Genomic DNA, 8,359 nt, shown 5'->3' on the forward strand with positions numbered 1-8,359 from the left:
TTAAGGGTTTCACCGAAGTTTGTGACCTTAATTTGCTTTGTTATTCTTTTAGTGAACACCACACAGTTGCAAAAATCTAGACAGTAGTGCCTAAACAGGATGCAGTTATCATATGAAGCTTTAACACAAAATTTGGATAAAGAAAAAAAGGCAAAATGAACTTCAACTCAATTTTATGTGCACAAGAGTTGAAAAATCTGAGCCACCTTAAAGAGAAATTGATTTTAAAATTTACAAAACCTATAAATTATCAGAGGTCAAACCACTATATTAAAACAGATTCTCTAGCAAGTAAAAATCTTGCAGTTTAAACATACACTTGTATCCACTTTAGATACAAGATAAAACTCACTCTTTAAAGTGGTTCCTCCTTGGCAGATACATATTTTGTAATGATGCACACCTGCTATGTGTTGTTTATCAGTGAAAACACCCCAGCTGATTCGTAAAACTTTGATGGAATCTGTCTCATCTTCATCACAGTAAATACACCCCCATCAGATAACTAAATTAGTTTAGATTTTCTATCCCTTCACATCAATATATTGGGAAATTATACCCAGTAAACGAGAGCAACAAAACTATTTCTGCAATAGCACAATTCATTTAGTTTAAAAGTTTTAAATCCACATTTGTTCATTAATAACTGGTCAGACATTTTGCCAAAAGCATTCACTTTCATAGTAATGCCAGATTTTGCAGAATTACTTAAACAATCATTGTGAATTAGGCTTACAATTTACCACAGATTATTCCTCTACACAGATCCCTGTTTGAATTTTTTAATAGGTGCCAATGCTTTTAGAGTAGGATTAAAGTAACCTTTCCAATATTCAATGAAGTCTTATAACACTAGTTGCTGGTTTATTGCCAACCACATTAACAAAAGCACTGGTTACTAGTAAAAATGTTTTGAGACTAAATTGCAGTAAACATGAAAGTTCCACAGTTTAAACCCAATATAAATCAACCATATCCAATTATCAAATTAAAACAAAAAACATTAACTCCTGAAAGCTGAAAGCAAGACTTTTTTCTTTTAACATCACCACTGATTATTTTAGATCTTTGCAGTTGTTTGCTTTTTAAATTTTTTTTTTTTGCTTTTCTGTTGTGTTTCCTTTGTACCCAGGGACCCTTGCTTTCATCTGAAACAGAAATTCAAGTCTGTAACAGGTTGCAGCTCAGGTAAAATACTATGCACAGCATTTGATTACTTCAAAACATCAGAAGCACACAGGCTGAAGTGAGTGGTCAAATAGGACTTGCTGTTCTTAAAAATTAGGTATAACAGCCAAAGCATTACATCCATATCTAAAGTTCTGCCTCCAACCCTGGCTTCTGAGGCAGATAATAAACACATCAATTACTGGTATGTGAAGTACAGTTTTTGTTTGTTCTTTAAAAAAACTTATCGGTTTAATCAACAACCAAGTTTCTGTTTTTTAAGTTACTTTTTTTTCAGTTCCACCAATGAAAATCATTTGGCTTGTACTTTAAAATCTAGTCTTCCAAATAAAGAATATGAAAATATGTTTGTGGAGGACAATGATGGAGGCTCAGATCATACTGCATCTCTTCAGTCTTCCAATGTGAAGATGCATCATACCAAAGTGTCTTGATCCACAACGCACCATTTTCTAAAGGAGTATCAGTGGGCAGCTGACATGCCACAACTATGGGATATCCTAAACTAGATCACAGTTGTCAGCATGTGATACCAGGGGACAGAAAACAGGGTAGTTGAGACTGTTAAGGAGAATTCTAAAACAGTTTAGGAAATCATGCATATGCATTTACAGTCCATGTGAGAGTGACTTTTGGCAACTGCAAAGTGACTGAGACATGGCTTGCTTAGAAGCATCAAAACGAAGAGGCATGTATGTTTTGGAGCCTTTTGTTGCTGTTGTTTTCTTATTATTTGGGAGCCACCTGGTGATGCTTCATGTTGAACATGAGGAAGATGCTGCAATCAATTAACCTTAAAAATTAAATTCTTTTGTTTGAAGGTTGGCTGTTGGGTCAAAATTGTAAGTACCTCCTTGTGTTGCTTCAGGAATGAGGCTTGGATCTTCATCAATATCTTCACCAGAGAAATATTGATCTATGATTTCCAATGCTAATTTATATATATATCTTCATTTTCATGTTGCTGCAAAACTTCAATTTTCTCCAAACCTCCACATTCTTCTATTATTTCAGCTATTGTGCTTGCTTCAACACCAGCCATTATCAGAATGTTTTCTAGACCATCAAGAACCACCTGAACCACTTGAGAATCTTTAACTGACAGTAAATTACAAAATCTTGGTATTACATTCTGTTGGACAAGGTAGTCAACCTGATCTTTCCTGCCACTTATTGTTAAATTGCTAATTGCCCATGTAGTTTTTTTTTTTTTTTTTTTGTTTTCCGAAGTCCCCCTTAGCAAGCTGATGAATAATCCAGGGATTAATCCAGCATCTATTACAGCTTGAACTTGTTGCTGATTGCCTGCTGTTATGTTGGAAAGGAACCACACCACTTCCTTATTTATCTACTCCTTTGGGTGTTGTAGAAGATTGGGGAAGTGTGACAGGACATCACAGTTGAGTACGACCTGCGTCTGCTCATCAGTGCCTGTCACAAAGTTGCCAACCACCCTGAGTGCTGCAGTTTGAACTTTCACTTCCTGGTGGCTCAGAAGGGGCAGCAGAAATGGCACAACACCTGAATCAATCACCATTTGTATCTGTTCCTTCCCTCCATCTGTCAAGTATGGTAGAGCCCAAACAGTGTCTACAAGAATATTTATGTCTCTATGGTATATGAGGATACATAAAGCTGGCAAAATCTCCTGAACTGTCTCCATAGGCAGTGGGGGGGTCCTTATTACTGCAGAGATTTACAATGACCATGTGATGTTCCGAAGGAAGGTGATGGGAATGGAGAGATTGATGAAGGACAGAAGAGGTTTGACTATTCCCAGTGATATGACATAATCTCTACCTTGAGGACCATCACCTATAATGTTTCCCAAAGCCCATACTGCTTGTTCACAAACATTCTGATGTGGTGAATGGAGAAGTCTTAGAAAAAGAGGTACTGCATTTGGCTGTAAAACAGCTTGAGTCTGTGCAAAAGTTCCTGTTTTTATATTGGTTAGGGCCCATGCAGCTTCAAACTGTAATGAAGACTTATCATCCCTTTCTAAACATTTGACTAGAATTGGTAGAATTCCAGATTTTATTAAGTCATCAAAGGGTGGGTTTCTGTCACTGGATAACAGTTTTCTTGCTGCCTGGACAGCACTCAATTGGACCACTGGGTTATGACTTGTGGCATTCTGCAATTTAGCTTCTAGTGTTACATTTTGTGCTTTAAAATCAGCAGCAACATCAGAATCTTCTAAACTTTCTTCTTGGGGAACATTTCTCTTTTCCAGTGAGTGTTCATCTCTTTTGTTCTTCTGTAGTTCAACTGTCACTTCATTTCTGTGTCTTGCATTGTTTCCACATCTCGACCCTTGTTCTTGAAGCTCTTGATGTGGTGGTTCTCCAAGCCAGGGTTCTCAGCCATGGCTGTGCACAGCTCTGGCGGTGGCTACTCCTGTGGCTGCTGCGAGACTGGTTTTTCTTGCTGTGCAAAAAATTTTTCATAAAATGAGATCCCTATTATTGATTCTTTTTTATTTTTTGTTTTTATTGACTTATATATTTAGTCTTATTTTATTGAGAAACAAATAGCAATGAGATGGTTTCAAAACTCATTAATAGGACAGTTTCAATAATTAATACATTGTACATTGTTATCTTCTTAGTGGTTATCCATAGTACAAGATGTAGAGAGGATATCCTATCCAAACACTTTTAGTACAAATCTTTCTTCTCATTGAATTAAGCAAAAGTAGTTTTATATCTATCCTAACTATTCTGTATATACAAATACAAAATGGTCCTTCCTTTGTATCCCCTTTTTCTTAGTCTTGTCAGAGATGGGTATTCCATTGGCATCTAAATTCTATAGGTGTGTGAATTAAACAAAACAATCCCACACAGTCCAGCAGTCCACAATAGTAGTGGGTTATCCACAGAAGTTGTTGACTTGAGCCTTTCACAGCTCAGCATATTTATATGGCTTTACTTTATATGCTTCATTTTTTATACTTTTTTGCTGGATGGTTAAGACCAAGATAAAGTAAGACCTATATAACAAGAAATGTAACTTTTGAATCTGATAAGGTCAGTCAAGTTCCCGCAGGATTTATCCTGTAACCCTGTACCACACTTTGTAGATACTTTGTCAGTGTCAGCCATGTGGATGAGTCATGGCCATTGCTTGACCAATTTTCTCTCTGTGAAAGCCTGAGAGAATGTTTTCTCTCCCTGTGACTCTCCTTAGGCACACTATACATCCAATTGTTGATTCTTTGTGATTTAATATCATGTTATCTGGAAATACTGATAATTTAACTTCTTCCTTTCTTAACCTTATTCCTTTTATTTATTTCTCTTCTCTAATTGTTCTGGGTCAAATTTACAGAATTATATTAAACACAAGTGATGATAGTGGTCAATCTTTTCTTATCCCTTTTTATACATTGCTAGGTTTTAGCTTTTGTCCATTCTGTGTGATGTTGGCTTTTGGATTGTCATAAATGGCTTTTATCAGGCTGAAGTGAAGTCAATGCATTACAATTTTATGTAGAATTTTTTTTTCAGAATCAGGAATTGAACTCAGGCCCTTCTGCTTGCCAGGGAAGCACTTGTTCCACTGAGTCATCTCCCCAGCCCCCTATGTAAAGTTTTTATCACGAATAGCTGATGGACTTTGTCAAAATATTTTCCGTATCTACTGAGATATGTTTTCTGTCATTTTCTCATTTCATATTGTATATTACATCTGTTGATTTGCATATGTTGAGACATCCCTGGGACAAATCCTACTTGGTTATGCTGCACAATTTTTTGAAAGTATTCTGCATTCTGTTTGCCAGTATCTCATTGAGGATTTTTGCATCTATGCTAATTAGGAATGTTTGCATATCTTATTTTTATATTAGGGTAAGTCTTGCATATAGAAATGTAGTTGAGAGTAAGTCTTCCCCTTCAATTTCATTAAGGATGTTGAGAAGTAGTGGTGTTAGGTCTTCTCTGAATTCTTTTAGAATTCAGCAGTGTGTGTCAGAGGTAGGGATTTCTTTATTGATAGGTTTCTAATTAAATCTTCAATTTCTTTTTTCTATTTTTTTTTTTCAAAACTGGGGATTGAACTCAGGCCCTTGCGCTTGCCAGAGAAGCACTTATTCCACTGAGCCATCTCCCTGGAACTATTTCATTTATTGATACTGCTTTATTTAGAATTTTTATGTGTTCTTGGTTTGTATTAGGTAATTCATGTATCTCTAGGAGTCTGTCCATTTTTTCTGCATTTTTCATTTTATTAGAAGTTCTCTTGGTGATTTTCCATATTTTTCCAGGATCAATTTGTATTTCTCCTTTTCCATTCATAATTGTGTGGATTTCCATTTTTACTTTTCTTTTGATAAGGTTGGCTAAGAATTTCTTTTTTATTTAATCTTTAGAGAGCAAGCTCTTTGATCCATTATATTGTTTTCTAGACTCCATTGCATTAATTTCCTCTCTAATCTTCATAATTTCCTCACTTGAAAGAGCTTGAGCTTGACCTGCTCTTCTTTTTATAGAAGGTAGAGGTTCAACATTAAGTTTAGTTGAGATCACTGTTTTCCTGATATGAATGTTCAGTGATATAAATTCCCCTCCTAGGCTTTCTTTCACTGTGTTGGGTAAGCTCTGGTAAGTTATAGTAACATCATTTAGTTGTAGAAACTATCTGATTTCTTAATTAATTTCACCTGTGACACATTGTTTGCTGAGGAGGTTGTTATATAATTTAGATGTGTTTATGAAGTTCTTGGGTTTCTTGGGCTATTGATTTCCAATTTCATTGGTTTATGACCTGATAATATGCATAAGATAATTTGAATTCCTTTGTGTTTACTTAAGCATTTTTATGAGATAGTATGTGGTCTAGTTTGGAGAAGGTCCCATATACAGCTGAGAAAAATATGTATTCTGCTGTAGTTGGCTGGAACACTCCATAAATATCTGCTAAGTACATTGGTCCAAAAGTTTACTTTAGTTCTGATATTTCATCATTGATTTTTTTTTTTGTCTACTTAATCTGTTTGTGACAGGACTGTATTGAGGTCTCCTATTACATTTGTGATACTGATTATTTGACTTTTCATGTCCATTAATGTTTGTTTCATATAGTTGTGTCGCTGATATTTGGGGCATATGTATTTATTATTATTGCTATCTCTTCCTGTCATAATGTTCCCTTTAAAGGGATACACTGATCTTCTTTGCTTCTTTAATCATTCTTGGCTTGAAGTCAACTTTGTCTGCAAATATAATAGATACCTCTACATTTTTCCAGGTTCCAGTTTCATGGATTAGTTTTCTATCCCTTGACTTTCAATCTATGAATATCATTTTTAATGAAATGTTTCTCTCACGCACCATTTTTGTTTTCAGAACCGGGGATTGAACTCAGGCCCTTGTGCTTGCCAGGGAAGTGCTTATTCCACTAAGCCATCTCCCTGGCCCCTGTATGCAGCATATTGTTAGCTCTTGCTTCTTGATCAATTCTGCTAGTTTTATTTTTATCAGTGAATTGAGGCTTTTTACACTGATGATTATATGTATCAACTTATCCTTGTCATGTTATTTTCCTGTTTTTTGTTTTCTGACACCTCTGCTTTAATTGTTTTTCCTGCCTAGGTAGATTAATTTTACTGGGGTTCATGCAGTGTTTTTTTTTTTTCTAGAACATTTAGAGTGCTGGTTTGGCATTCATGAATTTATTAGGAATATTTTTCTCATGAAAACATCTTATTTCTCCAACAATTTAGAAAGATATTTTTGTGGGGTACATCAATTTGGTCTAGCAGTTTTTTAAGGCCTTAATGTATTTCAGTTTTAACTCTCCTTTACTTGAGGGCTTCTGTTGAAAAGTCAGCTGTGATTCTGATGAGTTATCATTTATATATGATTTTATTCTTTTGTATAAAAGCTTTTAATATTCTCTTCATGAATTGAATTTCTGGAGTTTTTACTATTAGTCTTTACTATTATATGCTTTAGTGTAGATTATTTGATCTTGGGCAATTCGAGCTCTGCCTGCCTCACTTATCTGTATGGTAAATTCTTTTCCAACGTTTGACATGTTTTCTGCTATTATGCCTGTGAACAAAGTTTTTATGCCATTCATGCTATTTTCTGCTTTTTTATTCACTTTGATCAATCTTATGTTCCTATCTTTCCATCATTTAGGAGTTTTTGGGTTGATATTTTGTGATTTTTTTCAAAGAAATCTTTGTTTTCCTAGTCACAAATCACAATCTTGTCTTCTAGGGATGGCCAAATAACTCAGGGGATTAAAGTGCCTGTAAGCAAGTACAGGGGCTGAGGATTCAATCCCTAGGCCTGCCGTGCTGGCTGTGCCCCAGCAAAGCTCTGAGAAAGCAAAAATGAGACTGGGCTTGCCTGTAATCCCAGTTCTTGGGAGGCTGTAAACAGGGGAATCACTACGAGTTCCAATCTAGTAGTGAGACCCTGAGCATGCTGAACATCCTATAGATACTTCCTTAAATTACAAAAAAAAATGTCTTCTAGATCTGATTTTCTCTCCTTATATCTGTTCATTCTGCTATGAAATTTCATTAGAATTTTTAATCTTCAGGGTATCAGTTTGAGTGTTTCTTCAGTTCTATTTCTTTCCTAAGTTGGGTATTCATTGTTTCCATTATTTTCCTAAACTCCTATATATATTTTTACCTATATCTTCTCTACATAACTAATCACATCCTTCATTATAGTCACCATCTTTTAAATTATCCGAGAAATTATTTCTGATTAGATTTTTTTCGAGAGCCTTATTCATCTGCTTTATTACTTCAACTGTCATCAATTCAGATAGTTCAGGTAGGTGGCTTTCATATTGTTCCACCATTGCTCCCCAGTTTAGCCTTTTACATACTGGAGGTCTGCCATTGCAATTTGCTTGAGCAGGTTATTCTTTTCTATTTTTATACTATACTACCTTATTTGATGCATTTAATTGCCTTTTCAGGTATCTTTATTGCTAGCTTTGAGAAGCTTCATGAAATAACTCCTCAGAGGCTTATTCCAGATGTAGTGTTTTTTTTGTGTTTTGAGGCTGCTGCAATATTCTACCTCTTTAATTTATTGGGGATGAGAATTTGCTGCCTATTTGTCCTAGCCTCTGATTTTTTTTTGTCACTTAGTTATTGTCTATGGCTTTTGGGTAATCTCAATTTTGGTATACCAATAAG

General features: G+C 35.3%; 1 pseudogene; it reads right to left on the bottom strand.

Moving 5' to 3' along the window:
- Positions 1 to 1,726: 1,726 nt before the first annotated feature.
- On the bottom strand, positions 1,727 to 3,558 carry LOC101580539 (annotated as a pseudogene).
- Between the last annotated feature and the right edge of the window lie 4,801 nt (positions 3,559 to 8,359).

Source organism: Octodon degus, unplaced genomic scaffold (genome assembly GCF_000260255.1).
Source record: "Octodon degus isolate 3935 unplaced genomic scaffold, OctDeg1.0 scaffold00117, whole genome shotgun sequence".
Lineage (NCBI taxonomy): Eukaryota > Metazoa > Chordata > Mammalia > Rodentia > Octodontidae > Octodon > Octodon degus.